At 46.7% G+C, this 23,416-nt stretch overlaps 1 protein-coding gene across 2 annotated transcripts in view; it reads right to left on the reverse strand.

The window, feature by feature from the left end:
• The window catches only part of PLAA (phospholipase A2 activating protein), a 184,825-nt gene that overhangs the window by 158,110 nt on the left and 3,299 nt on the right, over nt 1-23,416 (reverse strand). Inside the window, exon 2 of one of the 2 annotated variants that reach the window (XM_086962123.1) lies at nt 13,143-13,201. The exons of the other annotated variant lie outside the window; for it this stretch is intronic. The gene's annotated coding sequence lies outside the window, so the exon portion shown is untranslated. The remainder of the gene's footprint in view (nt 1-13,142; nt 13,202-23,416) is intronic. 2 annotated transcript variants of the gene reach the window in all.

Raw genomic sequence — 23,416 nt, forward strand, 5'->3', positions numbered from 1 at the left:
TTTCTGAACAACGCTCTCCTCGTTCTTTTCAGGACTCATCGACTGGTGGTGGAGGAGGCGGCAGAGGTCGGGGTGGCCAGCATGGACGCGACCAGCCCCACCCGAAACACAGTAAAGGCAAGCAGGACGATTCGACACCGAAAAGACCCAAGTTTCAGAAAAAGAAAGTTGCTGCTTTAACAGCGAGATATGCCACAGATAGTGAGAACACAGCTTCGGAATCAGACATGGGCTCTGACCTTGCTGGACAGCGCAGCGGAGATTACCATAGTGCGAGAGGCCCTGCGTCCGCTACTGAAGGTGACAGCGACTGACCAATATGTTGTTGTGGAGACAGCTGATACTAGAGTAGCCCCCCCTGATAGACTTTATAACATAGTCTAATTGAAGGTGACATACAACGTACCATCAAAGGGGTATTTTAGGAAAATCTTACGACTACTCGCAGCTCCGAGAGGGGAGGAGGTAATCCTCCCTAGTTTTGCGCACACGGTCTCGAAAGAGCATGCCCTGAATTTTGCAGAAGAGTGGGCTAAGGCTCTTGCACCGGCTTTGTACCGTACACAATGTGGGTGGGGGAAATTTCCCGCACACCACGAGATTCCTTTGCGGTCTATGCCACAGCCTCAAGCTCAATATCCCATCAGACGTGAAGCTATGGCTTCCGTCGCGGAAATCCTTGAACAATTGGAATATCAAGATGTGATTGAAACTTGTGTCACCGATGAATAACCCTCTTTTTACTGTGACCAAGCCTGACGGCTCGTACCGTTTGGCATTGGATTACCGGCATTTAAACTCGCATTGTCGTACCTGTGCAGTACAGAATATTCATGGCTCTGCTCTTGTGGATGGTCTTATGCGGAAACTATTTAAAACCACACTTGACATATCCAATTTTTTTTTGCCCACAATTTGGACGGACTGAGTTCCCAATGGACCAGTTTTACCTGTGGCGCCAAACAACGCCAATTTAAACACATAGCGATGGGCTACAAGAATAGTCCAGGCGTGTTTGCTGCCCGTATTGTCTCTCTCTTAGAGATGATAGACACGGATGCGTGTTTGTATGTGGATGACATTTATCTCACAGACGACGAGCTTTGGGCGCATCTGTGTCGCTTAGACCGCATAATTTGTATCTTTGCGGACTTTGGTTACAAATTCAACTTTGCAAAGTCTCACATTGCAGAGTACACAGTGTTGTTCCTGGGCTATGAGCTCAACAATGAAGGTCGAGGATTGGCTCCTCACTTCTTGGAGAAAGGCGCACAACTGCGCGCTCCTACAACTCTGAAAAAATTACAGTCCTTGCTGGGATTTTTGAATTTCGGGCATACATATATTCCCGAATATGCCCAGCGTATCAAGCCTTTGGTATGCGTTGATACAACCACCTTTTACCAAATCTTGCTGGCTGCCAGAAGATTCAGTTATTTTGCAATCTTTGCAGGCTGATCTTCTAGAATCTAAATTCTTACTGACTCGTGACAACCACACCAACCTGGTGATAAGAATCATCCCTGGGGCGGTGGGTTTCACGTACCTTACTTTTAACGAAGGAGACACAGTACCTATTGCTTACAAGTCACACTTGTACACTTCGGCTGAAATGCGGTTTTCCTCTGTGGAAAAAGTTGACAGCAGTGCAAATGGCGATTCTTAAGGAACGTGCACTGTCGCAGGGAAAACGCATGTTGGTTGTTACCCCGTTTCCGGCATTAGAGGCAGTGACAAAAGCCAGTGTACCTAATTCTAAAGCTTTGCACCCACGGTGGATACAATGGGCAGCATCATTGACGTCTCCAGATGTCACGTTTATTTTTGATGCCTCCTTACAGTCGCAGGAATTCTTGCAGTATGAATTTGTTCATCCTGCGCCTTTGGCTATGCAGCCTTTAGAGGATTTCCATTGTATCATATACACTGATGGTTCAGCCCAGGTTGCGCATGGGTCTAAGCACGCGTACGTTTCCGCTTGCGCTATTGTGGTAGATGCCATGGTGAATGACGAATTCAAGTCCAGAGTCGTGCACACGCAGACTCTTGGGGACTGCACCGCACAATTGTCAGAGCTTCGTGCTCTGATGTTTGCATTGGAGTACGCTGATCCTAGTGTGACAACTCTTATTGGGAATGATTCTTACTACTGTGTCCAGTCTTACAATGAAAACCTGTTCTTTTGGATTCAGAATGATTTTCGTGATTCCAAGGGTAGCACAATAAAACATAAAATGATCTGGGTCCGAGTGGCTGAGCTTAAAGAGCAGTTGCCACTCGTGTTTGTGATTCACACTCTCGGTAATCAGCGCATAGGAGTCCACGCTGTTGGCAATTCGCTTGCCGATGAGGCAGCAAAATGAGCAGTATCGACATATTTGGTTGCAGCAGTTACACGTTCCAAAAGTAAGATTTATGATATCTTGGCAGCTGTTGCTGCAACTGAGAAGGGAAGTAAATATCCTAAAGGATTCCCTTCGAAGTATTCATACCACTTAAGTCCTGATAAAGTTCCTTATGTGAAAATACCTGACGTTGTCGAGAGGTTAATTCCCAACGCGGCCCGCAGGCCCACACTGATTACCGTAGCCGATGAAGGTGTTGTGTCTGCGCATGCGGGCATTTCGGCTACTGTGGCTCAGTTACAACAACGTTTCTGGTGGTGGGGACTGTACAAACAGACGCGTGATTATGTCTTTCAATGTGACATTTGCCAGCAGATTAAGCCTTCGACTGCTGCGCGTCCGCCCCATACACAGTTGTACATATCTAATAAACCGCTGGGGTGTGTTTATTTAGATCACTGCGGTCCTTTTTCTTCTGATACTGTGTATTAGTACATCTTAGTAGCAGTTGATTCATGCACACGCTTTGTGTGGGTGTGGCCACACCGCAGTGCTGATTCACGGACTGTCATAAGAGACTTGCATGTCTTTGTAGAGATTTTTGCCTGTGGTACCTTCCATTCGGATCAGGGTCCGGCTTTCGCCTCTAAGGCTTATAAGGATGCCATGACTTTGTTGGGGGTACAACTCAAGTTTTTGTCTCCATACAGACCTGAGGGTAATAGTGTTGTGGAACGAATGAACTGAGATTTAAAGCAGTCTTTGACAGCCCGAGTTATAGGCACTGGCAGGAACTGGCTGGCCCACCTCAATAGCGTGCAGCGTGCCCTTAATAATCTCACTAGAAGGTCTCTGGGTGGGCGGACCCCATACGAGATGCTCTTTGGTATCAAGATGTATGTCCCGGACCTTGACGGTTAGACTCGGTGGCTCTTGTTGCCTCCTTTGACGTAGATTAACATTGCTATGTTTTACAGGATCTACAAAAGACAAGAGACAGATCCAGGTAGTTGGCTGGCTACCCCAAGTTGGAGAACTAGTTCGTGAGAAGATCGAAAACAAGAAATAACTTGGTCCCTCTTATTGAGCTCCGGTTCCAGTGCTTGGTGTGAAGGGCACAAGAACAGGTATTTTACCACCACTTCCAGGTCGTAAGGAGAACAGTTATATCTCCATTGACAATGTCAAGATACACAGAGTGGCCGATTCTTCTTAGTATGACACCGGCAGTCTCATGTACTTCGATTTTGAGAAATTCTGTTTTGGCCCCGGTTTCCAAACCTGTGCCTGATGTTGCTCTCGAGATGCCTGCTATTTCCAGTCCTTTATGGAGTACACTGCCTGGTACTCAAAATGATGAAACTGACTACACTTACCCAACTGACTTATCAATGCCTGATTTGCAAACCCGCTTAGCTACAGAATCCAGATTTGGATATGACACTGATTCCCAAACATCAAAAAAGCCTTCAAAGACTTCTGTTCTGGCAAGAATGTTTAAAGAAATTTTTTTGATTCCCCCTTGGACCTATATTTGGATGGTGCTTTTTTCGATTTACCTTTTTATGTCAATTGATTGTGTTTTATTTTTTCCATCTCGTCAATGCACAATATGTCGAGGAGAGAACATGCATTCGACATATCAATGGAACATTGGCTCCCCATTCCTCATCACACAGATTGAAGAGAGACTTGGCTTTTGTTAATATCACTGCTTGGCCTATCTTAGATGGGATTGTATGGGATGCTGTTCGATTTCAAATCCATGGGCCCACTGAGGTTATAAATGTCCCTAATGTTCTTAGAGTGTCTATGGGGGATGTAGTCAAACAAAATATACGTTCTGATGATTGGGATATTCAGGCCGTAAAATCATTGTTTTCTGATTTGAAATATTATGCTGCCTTTGCTGCTGAAGATTTGTACTTGGAGTCTACTACTTACGGTGATTTGTATTGTTATCAACATTTTGGCAATCGCTACCTGCATAAAACTAATACCAGGAGGCTCACTGTAAATTACACCCAGTGGGAACACTGTCCAGCTCCTATACAAGGCTGTTCTGCTTCCTTTTTGAAAAGGTTCACTTACTTTACAGATTTTTATCTGTCTAATCCCAATGCTTTTTATTATATAATGACTGAAAAGTCCACATCCAAAGTTAGACTTACAGATACTAAATTATTGTATTCAAAGTCCTTTCTAGACCAGCTAGCTGTTGGGGGTTACAAGTTGTGGAAGGATACCACTGACCTTAAATCAGTTTGGGGTTCTAAAAGCTGGCAAGTACAAGGCACTGAGGCTTTGCATCGTGCATGCCTCATCCCGAACCATATGTTGTTTTTGAATTCTACAATTTCACAAACAACATGCTTTGGATTGGCTACTCCCAAAAGATTAAATGCTCCTTCTTTTCCTGACTTAGAGGAATATTCCGGTTGGAGTAATACTACTAAATTTTCCATGAGAGAGTTACAAACTCTGTTACTGAATTACTCTTTTAACATATATCCAGTTTGGATCCCCAGGGCTGGTTGCTCTGGCACAGAAGTGCTGACTCATGCCAGCATCGTTTTCTGGGGTTAGCTCATGGCTTTACACAGGTCAGGGTGGATCCCCGTTTTGAGAGTGGCCATTCTGTGACTACCTATTCTGTAGGCAAATTATGTCAGAATTGGCTCAGACATTCCACCTTGGCGTCAGTTAAACTGCATTTATCTAAACTGACTGACGATGTTGATCTGAATGATGTTATAAAAGGCCCGGATAAGGGAAGATCTAAAAGATGGATATATGCTGTTTATAACAAATTCTGGAAAACATCCCAGATTGAGGCGGCTACACCGCCTTAGCGCTATAGATCAAGCTAATTTGAAAAAAGTTCTGGTAGTTGTAGATAATATCATAAGCACGCTCTCTTCCCGCATTTACACATTAGATAATATAGTGTCATCTGTTGTAGATATTGTGCAAGATGAAGTGCCTGTTTTGTACCACGGTCAGAATCAATTGCGTTCTATTATGCAGTTTGCATGGACACTGCAGACCCTTAAGGCCGGAAAAGTGCAATGGCATTACATGAATCATCATTGTTTGCCCCGTTTAATTTGACTGACAAGCAGCGCTTACGGTCGATGAAAGATGCTTCTTTTTCTCGGTTACACATTGAGAGGTTGGAGCCTTTACCATTTTTGGTGGCAGAAGCCAATACTGCAACAAGGCTTATTCACGGTTTAATAACTCTCCCGTTCCCACTGTTCGAGTTTAAGAGCTGTATGAAGTACTTTGCCATTGGTAGATACAAGCCTCTTGGGAGTTCATATCTCCATGAAGCTTGGTCGCTTCCTTTTACATATAGATGCCTTAGGGAGGGAAAGGAAGTTTATTTGAATGGTAAAGAATGCACTGTAACACCAGATCATTCATTAATGTGTAGACATATCGAATTACACGGCTCCTGTAATCAAAACGAGCCAAATTTAGCCTGTATTTTGAAAGGTACCCCCGTGCCTGCAATCGTTCCCACATTCACATTATTGGCAAATGGGAGTTATTTACTTTTAAACAATGAAGATTGCTGTGGGTTAATAAAAGGGATTGCTTATGTCGTTACCGTCAGTGAGCGTGTAGTTTGCTGCAAGAATGTAATGTATCCACCCCCGCATGGGAAACTTGATGTTTCCATCTGGCCTAAGATTCCGACCTTGAAAGCAGAGTTCAATAAGATGACTCGCATAAGAGCTCTATTGTCCCATAAAGAAGTTGCCCTCACATCTGCTCGTGAAACATTTGTCCTTCAGGTGGCTAACACCCGCACAGTGGTGCACGCCTTATTGAATACTGTTTGCCCTTGCACTTCGGTGAATTAGTTCGCACAATCGTCAATGCGTCCTCCACATCGGGGCTGGCTCACTTTTTTAAAGTTATAAGCAGTGGCTTGGAGACTTCTTTCCAAACGATTTTCGGAGTCTTTCCAGCTTTCTTCCATTCTATTTTTTCCAGCCTGTTCGGTGGATTTCCCTTACTACTGGCTCTTGCTGCTGGTGTGCTATTGCGGTTATGTTTGTTTCAAAATGGATGCACATCCTGAGTTACAAGACGAGCTTTCTCGGCTAGGGCTGCTTCGCGCCCGGATGCTTGACAACTATGGAGTGCTGCCTCTTGCTACATTGGGTGCAGCTTAGGGATTAGAGTTTCGATTTTCCTACTTTACATGCGTCCAGCCTGTCTTACATTGCCTGAGTTGCGACTTCAAATGGGCCCTGGATTTGGGTCTCTGCAACACGATGCGGATTATAGTCAACTTATGAGCCCCTTAGTTGCTCATTAATTGCTTTGTTCTGATGGAGGGATTATGGCCTTTGCAGCGATGCATGGAATACTGGGTCGTTGGAATGTGTTCGCAGCGGCGCAAGATTTCTTGCCTCGCAGCTTCCTCGAAAACCCGCAGAGTTGTCCTCTGATAGTGCTAGAGGCTCCGGTAATTGAAGAACATATATGTTCTTTCCCTTTTTTAAATTGGATGGCCGAATAATTTTCGGATGATAACAGTGACTTCCTGTTGGAGGCTGTTGCTGCATATTTTGCATATTCATTATTAGGATGACATGTATTTGAAGTCTCGCTCCCTTGACCGACACTTTTCATTGGATAATTGGATTTTTTTTCCGCAAAGGATTTTTCTTTTCACAATTATGTTTTTTATCTCTACTCTTAAAGGTACCAAATTGGAGACTTGTGTTCGGACTATCGATCTTGAACTCTGCGTTCCTAAATTTGCCCCTTTTTATTTTTCCTATCTGTGCTCGGATCAAAGGGAGGGTGTCATGTGGATTGGTTTTGCCTTCGCACTGTGTTATGTTAGCATGAGCTTATTAGAAGTTTATACGCCATTTTTCCTTTTCTGCAGCCTCTGCACACGACACATTTTGTTATTAAAGCTTATTGTCTAGTAGAATATTTTGCTTCACACGAGAATAATATGTTTGCTTATGATATCAACCTTGCTTGGTAAGCTATGTCTGTACAGTGAGTGCCGAGGCCTTCAAGGTTATTTCAACACAGCGATTGTTGTTCGGTTTGATCAGCGCAATGTCTAGACATAATACATATACAGCTGTGGCCAACTTTGGGTTTTAGGCGCGATTAATAATGCACTGCACAGAGCATGAACGACACACTTGATGAATATTCGCATGCAGAGAATTGGTCCAGGAGATGATGTGATCCATTTCTGCTAAGACCAGAGGTATGGGCCCGCCCTTCTAAACCCAAAGAGACCTTCTGTAGATATAATATAATATACTAGCAAGGGAGGGTAAACTGAGGTTCTATTTAGACCTTTTCCCTTTAGCATTTTAACATGCTTTCACCCTTTGTATTTTATGGAATAGTAACTATGCTGCTAACCTGGTTTCTTATAATATATTTGCTTGTATTAGCTAAGATACTGCGCTTGAGAACACTGCATTAGAAATAAACATTTCAAACTTGCACGTGTCATCATTTACTCTTCGTTCTGGACTGATATGTTAGTATAACGAAAGAGTGTTCATGTGTTCCACGTTACCGGAGGTGTTCTAAGTCCATGTTCTGGGTTGTCTAAATCATTGGGGTGGTGTAAGAACCAATGAGACACTGATTGCTAGTCTGGTAGGGGATTTTGGATACTAAGGTGAGTTTTGGCACACCCTAATTCACTGAGGTTCCAAGTCTCTATGCACATTTCTGTGTAAGAGCAGGATCCCTGCGACAGGATGACCTAGCCCCCACTAAAGCTTAAAAGAACCCAAAGTAAAGATAGGAACCCCATGTCCACTGGACCACGCAACAATGAGAGGAGATGCCTTCGGCAATACGAAAGAATCTGGAGACAGGACCCCTCCGCCGCTCATCTAAAACTTCTCCGCCAGGTCAGAAATACCTACAACAAGAACGTCCTGAAATCAAAGAAAGAATTTTTCAGATCCGAACTTGAGAACGCCAAGAACCGACCTCGTAAGGTCTTTGATCTGGTCAAACACCAATCCAACAAACTGGTCAAAACCTCGAAAGAAGCCCCCAAGGCTTTAATATCATCTGAGGAATTCTCCTCCTTCTTCGTAGTGCCGCCACATACTCCTTATCTCTTCCTGGCCTGCCTCCTCCTCCTCCTACGATGCCCCCACAATCTTTACCTAAAAATCAAGCACTCTGGACTGACTTCAATCTCTACGACGAAGACTCCGTTTCTAAAATCTGATCGTCCCTAAACCTGAATACCCATTTCAACGACCCGCTCCCCTCCAACTGCCTAGCGGCTGTCGCCCAATCCATTACCCCTAGCTGGACCGCAATCATTAACGATTCGCTCCAGTAGGGTTCCATTCCTGACTCCCTGAAAGCCGGTCAAGTCCTCCCCATTTTGAAAAAACCCATCGCTGGATCCAGCCATCCCCGAAAACTTCCGACCTATCTCCAACATATCCCTCCTAGCCAGAAGTGTGTACAACACCAACTAAGTCAGCACATCAACAACTTCCACCTTCTCGATGATTTCAAATCCAGTTTCCGACCTGGGCACAGTACTGAAACGACCATCCTCCACATCGTTGATGATGCCCTCCAAGCCCTGGACCAAGGGGGAAACAAGCCCGTTAATCCTCCTAGATCTATCCTCGGCCTTCGACACGGACAACCACGAAAAATTAATCGAATGCCTCAAACTGAGGATGGGTTTGGACGGTTCTGTCCTAGAATGGTTTAAATCCTTCCTCCAAAACCGATCGCAGCGATTCCTAATTAATGGCAAACTATCTGCTTCCTCGCCGGTCAAGGTCGGAGTCCCTCAAGACTCAACCCTGTCCACTACCCTCTTCAACCTTTATCTTGAACCACTCACCGAAGTTCTACGCACAGCGAATATCTCCTGCCATATGTATGCTGATGACACTCAGCTCTACATCAAAGCCTCCTCTCTTGAGGACATTCTCTCCCTGAACGAGGCCCTGAAATCAACCATCCACTGGCTCACCTCCAATCAACAAACTTATCGCCAAGAAAACAGAATTCCTCCTAATCTCCCCTCCAAAAACTAATCCCGAGATGTAATTATGGGTCAAGGCCATCACAGCCTTAGATTGCCCACCGACCATTGTGGACTAAGCAAAATCTTTGGGAATAACACTGGACTGTAATTTGAACATGCGATATCACATCAACTCGATGGCCAAATCAGCCAGATTCCACCTGAGCTACCTCTGGAAACTGAAACCCTTCTTTGACAGTCCAAGCGCTAGTAATCTCTAGACTGGAATACGGTTGTTCCACACTCTCAGGCTTACCCAAGATCTCCCTGGCAGACCTAAAAGCCTGCCTTAATGCCGCCACCAGACTTCTTACAAGTTCAAAATAATTTGACCATATCTCTCCACACTTGAAAGCTTTGAACTGGCCCCCACTCGAGGCCAGAATCCAACTCAAACTGGCTTGCATCACACACAAAGCTTTATACTCCAACTCCGCTGCCTACCTTGCACAGAAACTCGTGTTATCTGGCCGAAGCAGACACTCCCGTTCCACCAGAGACCTTTTACTCCAACCTGCACGGTTCAAGAAAAAAAAAAAACTAATAACCAGGCTTTCTCTGGATCCGCTCCAAGAATATGGAACTCTCTCCCGCCCGCCATCAGAAGAATTCCTTTTCTGGCACGCTTCAAAAAGGAGGCCAATACCTTCCTTATGGGTAAATTCCTCTCCTAAATGCTGCCTCCTGCTGATTCTCAGTCCTTGACCAATACACAGTCCTTGACCTAATACGGACTAGCGCCTCCCTTCGGAATACTGTCCTACCTCTTCAAGAAATCGGGGGCCTTATCTGGAGTTAATTATATGTAAACTGTTTCATACGTGTCCGCTTAACTATTGTGATTCCTTGCTTATTGTACACTGCTGTTTCCCTTGTAAAGCGCTCTGATACCCTAGGGTCAAGTTCGCGCTCTATAAAACAATAAAATACAAATAACTGAATGGGTGTGTGTGAAAACAAGAGCACAATGCAAAGGACAAGATGAAAAAGAAGAGAAGGAGCCTGGAATAATGGCCCACCCTTCCAAATGAAAAGGCAAAAAGACTGGGAAACCATGCCCTGAACAGACACCAGCTCAGGTCCCCTCTCCTCAGGGAGAAGACATGTCAGCCCCAGAGAAAACTCAGTCCCAGGATCTTGGGTCTTATGCTACAGAGCTCTTGGGCCCAGGAGGGCCTCTAGGGAAGATCTGTGCCAGGGGCAGAGGACCGGTTCCACTCTAGAGAGCCTGAGACAGAAAGCTGCTGATTAGCAAAAGGGCTCAGTGGCTCCCACAGGACATATTGGAGGAGGAACTTCTTATACTGAGGCCAGAGACCCCAAACCTGGTGCCTCTAGGAGAGTAGTAATGCCTCCGCAGTATAGAGAATTTCTCCTAACATTGGTCCATGACATACCCCTAACTGGGCATCTTGGCCAGGCCAACGTCTGGATTAGGTTAGTCAACCACTTCTAATGTGCACACATGATTAGGCAAAATGTTGTTACTCAAAGGGCAACAGAGCCAATAGCAGAAATTGTCACAGTGCTAATTGTATACACTCATGGTTTGTCAAAGGAAGTAACTAACACTAGAGTCCTTGCTTACTACACTAATCTGTGAGACTCCATATAATAAAATGTCTATCTACAGACACTGACCCAGTGCAATATCAAACCATCTTTAAAGATATTAAATCAGACCTACTGCCTTTGTTGAAATGTTTCATAATGAACGCATTTGAAATATTGCAACTGACATAACTATTACTATTGAACCAATTAGGCAGGACCCTTCATCAATGGCACATTATCAAATCCAATTTAGGACTACTATGCTCAGCACAAACTTTCCTAAAAGGGAATCATCCAAGTCCTAAACTTAGAAATATGTATCAAATTGAAATTGGCAAAACATATGCTACCCCTCTAAAAAAAAAAAAGGGATTAACAGCAATTCTGACTGTGAAAATCTTCTACCCCTAGGACTTTGTTATACAGATAACCAACACCAGGGTCATTGCCCATTATAGTAATATCAGTATTCATGTACTGCTCTACTGTTCTACAGATTTAAACACAATGTGATAACAATTCACCTTTAAACGTCTAATGTCTTTAAAATGTGCGTTTCGCAATGTCAGGTCTATTGCTTTTATCATATATGTTGATAATTTATTTATTTATTTATTTATGGATCTTGTAGAGCGCACGGCTACCTCCGTCGGAGGTGTCCCGGCGCTAAAAACTGTCAGTAAGGATAAGGAAGTATCTATCTAGGAAGAGGAAAATAGCCAAGTTTTTTTTTAATACACAGATCAGACCTATGGCATCCAACATAACACTTTGAAACAAACCAAGACAGATCTACAGCCTTTATTATTGCCTAGTCAGTCAAATCAACTGCGCCAGGCCGGTCCCAAACCCAGCTGCAAACGGAAGAACGTTATGTGTGGAGTTAGCTACCCCACCATGTAAAAAAATTAATTCTAGCTAAAGAAACATCAACCAACATAGTGGCCTTGGGAAGAGAGTAATCTCTGATGCCTTGTGTTGGAAGCCAGAGATCCCTGGAAGCCATAAAGCCAATACACCTGCTTTCGACCAAGACCATCACCCTTGGGACATAGGACCATATGCGAGACAGGTAAGTCAGTCTAAGTGGCAGCGGAGAAGAAAAAAGGCAACCTTCGTCTGCTTGGCATCAGTGAGACCAGATGGACACAATCCGGACACAAAAGACTAGCTCCAAGAGTAATGCTGCTATATTCTGGACAAGAGAAAGTGAATGCCCCACACTCTGGTAGTAGCACAGTTGCTTACATCTGAAGGCAACATAGCTCTGATTGGATGGGAAGCCCACGGTCCCAGAATCATCACAGCGACCTTCTGCACAAACAGGATCAACATGAATGTTATCCAGTGCTATGCACCAACAAATTACAGCAAAGAAGAGGAAAAAACTGTTTTACAACAGACTCCAGTCTATCCTACAGAAATGGCTTGAGCAAATGCATGCAAAGACAAGGGTACCCCTAACTCTATTTCCCATATCAGGGAATATAACTTGCATGTAGTATAATTTATCTGTAAAAATAATAAACAATATTTTTTATACCATTAAATAGAGGTTGCATTATATGTTCTTGACGTAGAATATTTAGGTCCACGAGTAATTCCAACTTTCCTAAATTGTGATATTTACATGCGAAATGCCTTGAGCGAGACATTACCATACTGATGGGGAACATCAATGCCAAGATTGGAAGCGATAGCACTGGGTACAAAGAAGTCATGGGCAACCATGGATTGGCAACATGAACAAGAATGGTGAAAGCATTGCAGATCTAGGTGCCCTGAACAGTCTGGTGATAGGCGATAGTGTATACCCCACACAAAGTACACAAGGCAACGTGGGCATCACCAGACTATTCAACAGAGAATCAGATTGTCTAAGTATGCATTGCCAAGACCTTCTGGAAGTCTCTGCAGGATGTGAGGGTGACTAGGAGTGGATGTGGTGTCAGACCATCAACTTATCGTGACCAGGCTAAAGCTGAAGAAAGCATGGATGGAACCGACAAGCCAAGGACAAAGATATAACACCAGCCTCCTCAAAGATGCTCAGAAACGGAGTGAATGCTCAGTCACCCTCAGTACCAAAGCTCAAGTCCTGTAAGAACTAGAGGATCACAGCGACCCAGTAAAAAAAACAGTAGGAAAAGATCAAAGAAACCGTGACATCAACCTACCAGGAAGCACTGGGTCCCAAGAAACACCAGCATAAAGAATGGATCTCCACTGAGAATCTCTGAAAAATGGGAAAGAAAGCTGCAGTCAACACCAGGCTAACAAGAGCAGAAAAAGTAAACGCTCAAGACGAGTATACTAAAACCAACAAGCAAGCTAAGAGAAGCTTAATGGCAGACAAGAGAAGATTCATTGATAGTCTTGCCAGAGGAGCCCAGGAAGCAACAAGACATGGAAACTTAAAAGTACGCTACGACATAACAAGGAAACTCTCTGGCAATACAGCAAGCTAGAAAGACCTGTTATAAACAACGCTGGGACGACAATCGCGGGTAACAATGGCAAACAATGAAAATGGGTGAAGCACTTTGCGGCACGGGCTGGTTCAGCAGTTCTTCAGTCGCCGTCAAACATACAGCAAGCTGACATGGACTTGCCAATCCACTGTAGCAGACCAACCAAGGAAGAAATACAGCAAGCCATAAAAACATCTGAGAAATGTTAAGGCAGGGGGACCGAACACCATTCCAGCAGAGGCAATAAAAACAGACATTGAAACATTAGTAGACATGCTCTATCCCTTGTTTTGAAGGATCCGTGAAGAGAAAAAGGTGCTGCCAGACTGGAAGGAGGATCGCTCATCAAGATCCCAAGAAAGGTAACTAACTGTGCAAACTACAGAGGGGCAACTCTTCTATCAACCCCAAGCAAAGTATTAAGAGTAACCCTGAACAGAATGAAGGACCAAGTTAATCAGTTGCGAGACCAGCAAACTGGCTTCTCAAAAGGTAGATCCTGCTCAGACCAAATTGCAACACTGCGCATCATCATTGAGCAGTCGATGGAATGGAACCCCCTCCGTATGTCAGCTTTAACGACCATAAAAAGGCATTCAACAGCACGGACAGAGACCCTTTGAAAACTCCTCTGCCACTATGGTGTGCAGATAAAGTTGCAAGAATCATCAGAAGACCCTACGATGGAATGACCTGCCAGATGTGCGGTCATCCCACAGAAGCCTTCCAAGTGAGAAACTGAGTCGACCAGGGTTGTTTTCTCTTGCCTTTTCTCTTCCTGCTGGCCATAGACTTGATCACAAACACATCCACAGCAAGGAGAAGAAATGAGATCCAGTAGACATCTTGGACGCAGCTCGCTGATCTGTACTTTCCAGGCAACCTGGCCCTACTCTCCCAAACCCCTCTGCAGATGCAAGAGAAGAACGACAATGTGGCAGCCTCATCAGCACAACTTGGCCTCAACATCCACAGGCAAATAAACTAAATCCTGAACGCTAACACAACCAGTACAACTGCAATCACATTTGCAGGCGATATGTTGGTTGAGGACTTCACCTACCTGGGCGGTGTCAATGATAAGCAGGGCGGCACAGACGTCAAGGAAAGAATCGGCAAAGCAAGGGCTGTCTTCATTCAGCTAAAGAAGTTCTAGATCTCCAACAACCTAATGCTGCATACAAGGATCAGGCTTTTCAACACCAACGTAAAATCAGTCTTTCTGTATAGAGCAGAAATTTGGAGAACAATAATGACTACCACCAACAAAGGACAGACCTTCATCATCAACACCTATGAGGAAAATTCTACAAATAAGCTAGCCAAACACCATCAGCAAAACTGACCAATGGCAGCAGACTTTGAAACTCCCTGCTCATGAACAAATCGTGAAACGGTCACATCCTCTGCAAGCCCGCATCAAAACACCAACAGGCAAGCCCTGACCAGAAACCTTCAATGGAAAAGTAAAGAAGTCATCCAAGAAACACATGACAACCAGGCCTTGAGGCTGACTGTAATGAGATTGGTTACACATGGGAGTCAAATTGAAAGAAATGCCCAGGACTGAGGTGTCTGGAGAGTAATTGTTGATGGCCTACATCTCAGGAGAGTTAGTAGGCATAAGTAATAACTAAGTCACTCTAATCAAGGCTACTATATTGAGCACAAGCTTCTCCATAAGGAAGGCATCAGGTATAAAAAGTCATATAACTGTAAATATCCACAAACAAATGACAGTGGGCAAAAAATATACAATCCCCTCGTAAAAGGGTTAAACAGCTATTACTACAGTGCAAATCGTGTACCCTCAAACAATGTCTAAGGAGGTAACCAACAACCAAATTGTTGACACCACAGACAACTCCGCCCTGCTATGATGAATGCATGGCACTCTGTTTCAGAGACAGCACACAACTTCTGCCTAAACAAAAGCTGTACTCAAAGGACACAACATTTGGGTGGAATAAAAGCCCCTCTCCAAGTAAAGCTTTTATATTTGATCACATAAGCTCGCGAGACAGAAGTGCTGACAGGTCAGACCTAAAAACAATAGACCTATTGTGCTTGGTAGAAGTTTGATACGTCTTGGTATCCACATGAAAAGCATACTGACACTTACTGCTATAACTGAGCTGCAAACAGATGGATGGATGCAAGGAATGCAAGCAAGAGGTATCCTTCATAATGTATCTGGTTCACGAATATGTTTATATGTTGTAACCTAACTCAGTACATAAAAAGTCATAAAATCCCCCCTGCATGACTAGTAAATATTCAAAAGGAATGACCCTCACCATGCCACTCCACTTTGAACCCAGCCATATGCAAATCAGTCCTGGTCCTGCTGGATTAGAATAGTGCAGACCGAATTGCAAGGCCAGGCCGTCCCCAAACTGAAACACAAGCAACCCAAGGCTCGTTACGCCCTCATTGGGGCTCCTCAGTTGGAAGTAGCTTAGTTCCAGTGTGTTAGACCTGTCTGCCCCTTTGGTGTTCCTCTCCCATCATTATTTATTTGTGTCCCTTTTGGCCTCCATATGTTTTATTCTCTTTTGTGTCCATCAGGAATTTTCTTTTTTTGGAGCTGTCATGGGGTTAGGTGTTCCCTGACAACACCATTTCACCTCCTTATTGAGGCCTAGTCTTCTACCTGAAACTTGAGAGAGAATCAAGGAACCTAAAATGGTGGCCAGCAACTGCCATAACGGTCACCCCAGTGAGGCAGACCCATAGGACAGCATGAGGAAGGTTCTGGAACCCTCTAGCAGGTTCTAGTGGTCTGAGGCCAGGCTATAAAAGGCCAGTGACCAGGCAGCCATTGTGTACAGTCAAGGAGTGACCAGTGAGGAGGGAGGAAACTCGAGGAGGAGGATTTCACACTAGTGAGGGGGCACGATCGACCCTTGGGCCGGCTATATCCCTGCATGGAAGTGACCCCACCTGAGCTGGCCAAACCCCACTGGCACCGATTTCCAGACAAGTGCCAAAAGACTCTGTAGTGAGGCCCGCAGTGGCTGGAGGCACTAGTGCGAGATCATCAAGTGAACCGATAAAAATAATAGGTAAAAGCATCGGTATTGAGGCTGGTTCCTGACACGTTGTTCCGCTGCTGAAGGAAGAGCAGGGGACTTAGGAACAAGCTCCTGTGTCGGCGGAGAGTGAGCGAGTTATTTACTCACCGTATGTGGAAGCGGCAGAACCACCTGTCATCCTGTCAAGAGAGGAACGCTCGACGCCGTGTGCGAGTCCGGACTGCGGAGCGGAGGAAGTAGGGCCCAGCTGATCGGTGACTTCAGGCCGGGTAGCGTGGGAGCTGTCGTCGGAAGAGGTGGGGTGACTTAGGTTGAAGGCCGGACGTGGGAGGAGCCCGCCGCCGCCGAGACGAACACCCTCGCCGAACCTGTGAAGGCCGACGCTTCCGCGGGAGCCCGCGGAGCCAGGCCATTCGGGAGAACAGCCGAGTGAACTTTCGGAGGTCTCCTAAACCCAAGTAAGCCGGGAGAGTACTCGGGAGGGGAGGAGAGAGTGAAGACCTGCCCCGACCCTCGTCGGATCAAACGGCACAGGGACTGTTCAAGTTCCGAACTCATACTGACTGATATTTTCTGAGGGAAAGAACCCTCGTGAGACAGTTCGCACTGGAGGGTAATCTGTGACATCGGGTGCCAAACCGCTCTGGGAGGAAAAGGCTCTGTAGCACTAACGTGGCATTTTGAACACCCAGAGGTGGGGGAGCGAGTTGAGGGCTAAGGTCTCAGTTGAAGCCTGAGTTGCGGGAGGTTGGGGAGAATCGGTGGTATCACGAATAGACCCTGGTGAAAAATAGCTGGAAAAGTAAGATAAAACAGGGCAAGGGAACACACTAACCTGGTCCCTCAGTTTACTAGGGTTGTGGCATGTACTAGAATGGATTGACAAGTTAGTGATTATTTACTGGTCTCCTCCAATGCACATCTAGACGCACCAGAGACCGTGAAAAGGTGTTGAAACTGTGAGAGGAAGCTGCATCAAAACAAAAGTAATGTAACCACTTAATTTTCAGTAAAGAAACCTGATTGTGCACCAAAGCAACTGTGAGAAAGTGTGGGGTTCCGCACATGTAAGTTGTAGGGGTTTTTCAATGTGATCTCTGCAACTGGGGGACAGAAGTATAAGAACTGTCATTTGGAATTTAAAGTGTACTAATCATTGAAGGTGATGAAATGTACTGAGATGAATGTACTGTACTGTTGAAAGAAAAGAAACCCAAGCTAAAGAATTTTATAAAAGGAAACAGTATTTTTCTATTTTGGTGTGGTGTCCTTATTTTTGGGGGTTCGTCGCTGGGTTACTGCGGGTGAGTTTGTAAGAATTACACACAAGCCTTGGGGCGTTGAGCTCTACCCGCTCTGTGCCAGGTTACCTTATGTAGTCTAGAGAAATCTAGGTCTAACATAATTGGTGTTTCAGCGGTGGGATACGAATTTATGCTTACAACCACCTAGAAGTAACACGGTGCGTACCCCAGGCCTACACCTGGAGTTTTCTCCAAGCGGACTTCCTAATTAAATTTTTGGCTTTTCCAAATTTACTTCTGGCGGTGGGTGGAGGTTATCCTTGTATTACACCCTTCCTTGTTTTCTTCTGGACACCTGCTGGTTACTCCGTGACAAAATGGAAATTGATCTTGGGGAACTGGAGGCCTACACAGCGGCCCAGTTAAGAGATTTTTGTCAAAAGAAGGGGGTATTTTACAAAAGGGGTGCGAAGAAAAGTGAGCTTCAGACAAGTGTGAGGGCCTGGATGGAAGCTCACTTAGAGGAGGAACTGGAAAAGGAAGAGGTGGATAGAGACACTGTCATTGGGGCAGAGATGTTGTACCAAACTGAGGGGGGGAACCTTTTGACAGGTCCCAGGACACTCTCAAGGGAGGGCAGCAGTGTATCTGTGAGGAGTCTTGCCGAAGCTGAACTAGCGGACAGAAGGGAAGAAAGGAAGCTGAAGTGGGAGTTAGCTAGGTTGGAGTTGGAGAGGGAGTAACGGAGGTTAGCCCATGAATTAACTCCAGGGCTCGACAAATCCACTCGCCCGCTCGCATTTGCGAGGGAGAATGGATGAGGACGAGCTATTTTTAGCTCCTACTCGCCCTTTCTGGCGAGTAGGAAACAAACTAACTTTTGTCCTCTGCCTTTGAAAACGGAGCAAAAGTGACAAGATAACAAGATTTAAAGGCATTTTTATTGCTCACAAAGGAACTAAGCAATAAAGATGCCTTTAAATCTTGTTAACTTGTCACTTTTGCTCTGTTTTCAAAGACAGAGGTCAAGTAGGTTGCAGTTGGGTCGAGGGGATTTTCCAAGTTACTAGACCTGCAGGACTAGTACAATTTTTCAGATTTGTCGAGCCCTGAACTCTGAAGGAGCTGGGCCTCAAGGCCTTACAAATAGGGACTCCCAATCCTTTAAATGGTGGCAGCGAAAGAAAAAGAGTTAACCAGGGAACCCAGACCCTATTTACCCAAGGATGTTGTCGCTAGCTACAGCGCGGGTGATGATATCGCTAAGTTGCTAGCTTCCTATGAGGTCTCCTTGAGAGCCCATGGGATACTGGAAACTCACTGGGGGGTGGATTGTACAAATACATGCCACCTGCTGGTAGGGATACATTGTTGGCCCTAGAGCAGGATAAACAAACCCACTACCCCACCATGAAAGTGGCGCTAATAAGGAAGTTTGGGCTGACTCTAGAGAAATACAGGCAGAAATTCAGGAGTAGTCACAAACTAGGCACACAGAACTGGGTGGATTTCCTCGATTACGCAAGAAGGCCTTGGAGAGTTGGGTGAAGGGCAGCGAGGTAGGGTACTATGAGGGATTGTATGACCTCATACTCCAGGAACACCTACTCGAGAAATGTTTTCCCGAGCTGCGGCAGCACCTGGTGGACAGCAAGCTGACCAGCCCCAGGAAGCTTGCTGAGGAGGCGGACATCTGGGCTAGTACCCGGGTGTCCTCAAAGGGGACTGGAGGGGATTCCCAGAGGTCCGGACAGGGCGCCCCCCAGAAGAAGGAGGGGGGAGATAACAAGAAGGAGTTCTCTAAAGGTCCCCAAAATAATTTTCAGGGAAAGGGAAGAGGATTCACCCCTAAGGCTAACCCACCCCGAAACCCTAATCCTGGCCAAAGCCAGCAGCCAAGGGTTGTCCATTGCTTTGAGTGTGGTGGTGTTGGACATTATAAAGGAGACGTGAAGTGCCGAAAGAGACCACCCCTCCCACTGGAGGAAAGGCCCCAGGAGTAGCTGGTGTAGTGCTCGGGGAGGAGTTGCCCTTAGATAATGGAGGGGAGTGGGCGGGTGCCACCTTAGTGTCCCTGGGAGATCGGAAGATGGTTCCTAAGATTCAGTTGCCTTCAAATACTACTAAGTATGAGCAATGGGTCACCATCAATGGCCAAAGAGGGGAGGCTCTGAGAGACACAAGAGCCAGTATGACTATGGTAAGGAGTCATCTGGTGTCTCCAGAGCAGATACTTCCACATGTACTCCACCCCGCCGCGATGGCTGACGGCAGAATGGGTCACTATCCAGTGGCCGAGGTTCCATTTGAGTGGGAAGGGGTTGCAGGTCTACTTCGAGTTGCCGTAAGCCCTGCCGTGCCAGTTGATTGTCTGTTGGGGAATGACATGGAGCACAATGCTTGGAGGGAGGTGGAATACCGGACTCATTCCGAGATGCTGGGTACACCCGACTGGGCCTGTGTCAGCACAAGGTCCGCGACTACCCGGAGGGGGAGTTCGCCTACGCTGGAGCCTGGAACAATGGCCCAGCCAGCTGCCAGAAAAGGGAAGGACTGTAGGCAGGAGAGCCTGCTTCAACATCCCCACCTCGTGAGATGGACAGGCCACCTACGGAGGTGGACCTGGAGTCCACAGAGGAGGATGTTGCTCCATTGGCGACTCTACCCATCCCTGCTGAATGGCATGTGGAGGGAGGTCCTACTAGGGAGGAATTCTGCAACGGCCAGAAGGAGTGTCCTACCCGTGAGGGACTGAGGCGTCAGGCCAAAGCCCAGGCAGCAGGGAACGTTACAGGGAGCTACCATATTTACTGGGAGGATGGACTCCTCTACAGTGAACCCAAGGCACCCGTGCACGGTTCATCACAGACCTTGGTGGTCCCTCAACGTTATCGAGCCTTTCTTTTAGAACTGGCTCATGAGATACCCTTGGCTGGACACTTGGGACAGGACAAGACCTTTGCCCGGCTTTTCCCCCACTTTTATTGGCCTCAAATGAAGGTGGCATCCGACACCTACTGTCGGACATGTGTGTCTTGCCAGGCCAGTGGGAAAACAGGGGTGAAGCTGAAAGCTCCCCTGGAACCACTCTCTGTCGTTAGCACCCCCTTTGAAAGGGTGGGCATCGACATTGTGGGGCCATTGGATCCACCAACTTCAGCTGGTCACAGGTTTATCCTGGTTCTGGTGGATCATGCCACACGGTACCCAGAGGCAATTCCTCGGAGGACCATTACTGCACCTGCAGTGGCAAGGGCCCTGTTGGGGATATTTACCCGAGTGGGTTTCCCCAAGGAAGTTGTGTCCGACAGGGGAACCAACTTCATGTCAGCATACATGCGGGCTATGTGGAAGGAGTGTGGAGTTACCTACCGGTTCACCACTCCTTATCACCCACAGACCAATGGTCTTGTGGAAAGGTTCAACAAGACCTTAAAAGGCATGATCATAAGTCTGCCTGAGAGCCTGCGGAGGAAGTGGGACGTCCTCCTACCCTGTCTGCTTTTTTCTTACAGGGAAGTGCAACAAAAGGGAGTGGGCTTTAGCCCCTTCGAGCTTTTGTATGGGCACCCTGTGCGTGGACCTCTCAGCCTGGTGAAAGATGGATGGGGAAAGACTCCCAGGAAGCTTCCCCAGGATGTGGTGAGCTATATGCTGGCCTTCCGGAGCCAAATGGCTAAGTTGTGGAAGCAAGCTTCTGACAACTTGGAAGCCAGCCAAGCAGTGATGAAGGAGTGGTATGACCACAAAGCTCACCCGGTGGAGTTGGAGCCTGGCCAGAAAGTGTTGGTGATGGAGCCTGGAGAGCTAAGTGCCCTCCAGGACCGCTGGACAGGCCCCTTTGAGGTGAAGGAGAAAAAGGGTAAGGCCACTTACTTAGTGAATCTTAAGACCCCCCCGGCAGCCCCTACGGGTGCTACATGCCAATCGCCTCAAACCCCACCACGAGAGGCCCGAGGTCATCTTGATGATGGTGACCGATGGAGCAGAGGAAGAGGAAAGCGTGCCTCTCCCTGATCTTTTTTAGTCTCAGGAAAAGGATGGGTCGGTAGAGGGAGTGATTCTCTCACCATCCCTAACTCCTGAACAGCAGAGGGATTGCCGCCAGGTCCTGGAGCAATTTTCCTCGCTGTTCTCCCTTGTCCCGGGAAGAACCCACCTGTGTACCCATGATGTGGACACAGGAGACAGCCCACCTGTGAAGTCTAAAATCTACCGGGTGTCAGACAAGGTGAAGGCCAGCATCCACAGTGAAGTCGCTAAGATGCTGGAGCTAGGAGCGATTGAACCTTCTAGTAGCCCCTGGTCTAGTCCGGTGGTTCTGGTACCAAAAGCTGCCCCGCCGGGCACCACTCCAGAACTGAGGTTCTGTGTGGATTAGCGGGGACTAAATTCAGTAACAAAGACGGATGCTCATCCGATCCCAAGGGCGGATGAACTCATTGAACGGCTGGGAGCTGCCCAATACTTGAGTACCTTTGACCTTACTTCAGGGTACTGGCACATCTCCCTTACAGATGGAGCAAAGGAAAGGTCGGCCTTCTCCACACCTGAGGGTCACTACCAGTTTTGTGTGATGCCCTTTGGGCTAAAGAACGCCCCTGCTACATTTCAGCGGCTGGTGAACGAGGTCCTCTCTGGAATGGAGGCTTTCTCTGCTGCTTATCTGGATGACATTGCTGTCTTCAGTAGCAGTTGGGAGGATTATTTGTGTCACTTACAAGCTGTTCTCCAGGCCCTGAAACAGGCTGGCTTAACAATCAAGGCCAGCAAATGTCAGATTGGGCAGGGGTCGATGGTGTACTTAGGCCACTTGGTGGGCAGGGGAACGGTGCAGCCCCTCCAGGCGAAGATTAAGGCTATCATGGCCTGGGAGCCCCCCAAGACCCAAACTGAGGTCCGAGCCTTCCTGGGCCTCACAGGATACTACCGTTGCTTTGTGAAGGGGTATGGCACTATTGTGGCTCCCCTCACTGAACTTACATCCAAAAAACAACCCCGACGGGTAGTCTGGACAGAGGCTTGTCAGCGGGCCTTTGACACCTTAAAGCAAGCAATGTGTACTGCTCCAATTCTCAGGGCCCCGGATTTCTCAAGAGAATTCATTGTCCAAACGGACGCATCAGAGCATGGCATTGGGGCAGTGTTATCGCAACTCAACGAAGAGGGCTTGGATCAACCCGTGGTCTTCCTGTCCAGGAGACTGCTTCCCCGGGAACAGAGGTGGAGTGCAATTGAGAGGGAAGCCTTTGCGGTGGTATGGGCTCTGAAGAAGCTGCGGCCATACCTGTTTGGCTCGCACTTCCTGGTACAGACCGACCATCGGCCCCTTCGTTGGCTGATGCAAATGAAGGGGGAAAATCCCAAGTTGTTGAGATGGTCCATCTCCCTACAGGGAATGGACATCCAGGTGGATGTCCCAAGGGGTTGGGTAGCTCTCCCCACTTTCAGCTGGGGGGACGCGTGTTAGACCTGTCTGCCCCTTTGGTGTTCCTCTCCCATCATTATTTATTTTTGTCCCTTTTGGCCTCCATATATTTTATTCTCTTTTGTGTCCATCAGGAATTTTCTTTTTTTGGAGCGGTCATGGGGTTAGGTGTTCCCTGACAACACCATTTCACCTCCTTATTGAGGCCTAGTCTTCTACCTGAAACTTGAGAGAGATTCAAGGAACCTAAAATGGTGGCCAGCAACTGCCATA

Source organism: Lissotriton vulgaris, chromosome 3_1 (genome assembly GCF_964263255.1).
Source record: "Lissotriton vulgaris chromosome 3_1, aLisVul1.2, whole genome shotgun sequence".
In the NCBI taxonomy this organism is placed as follows: domain Eukaryota; kingdom Metazoa; phylum Chordata; class Amphibia; order Caudata; family Salamandridae; genus Lissotriton; species Lissotriton vulgaris.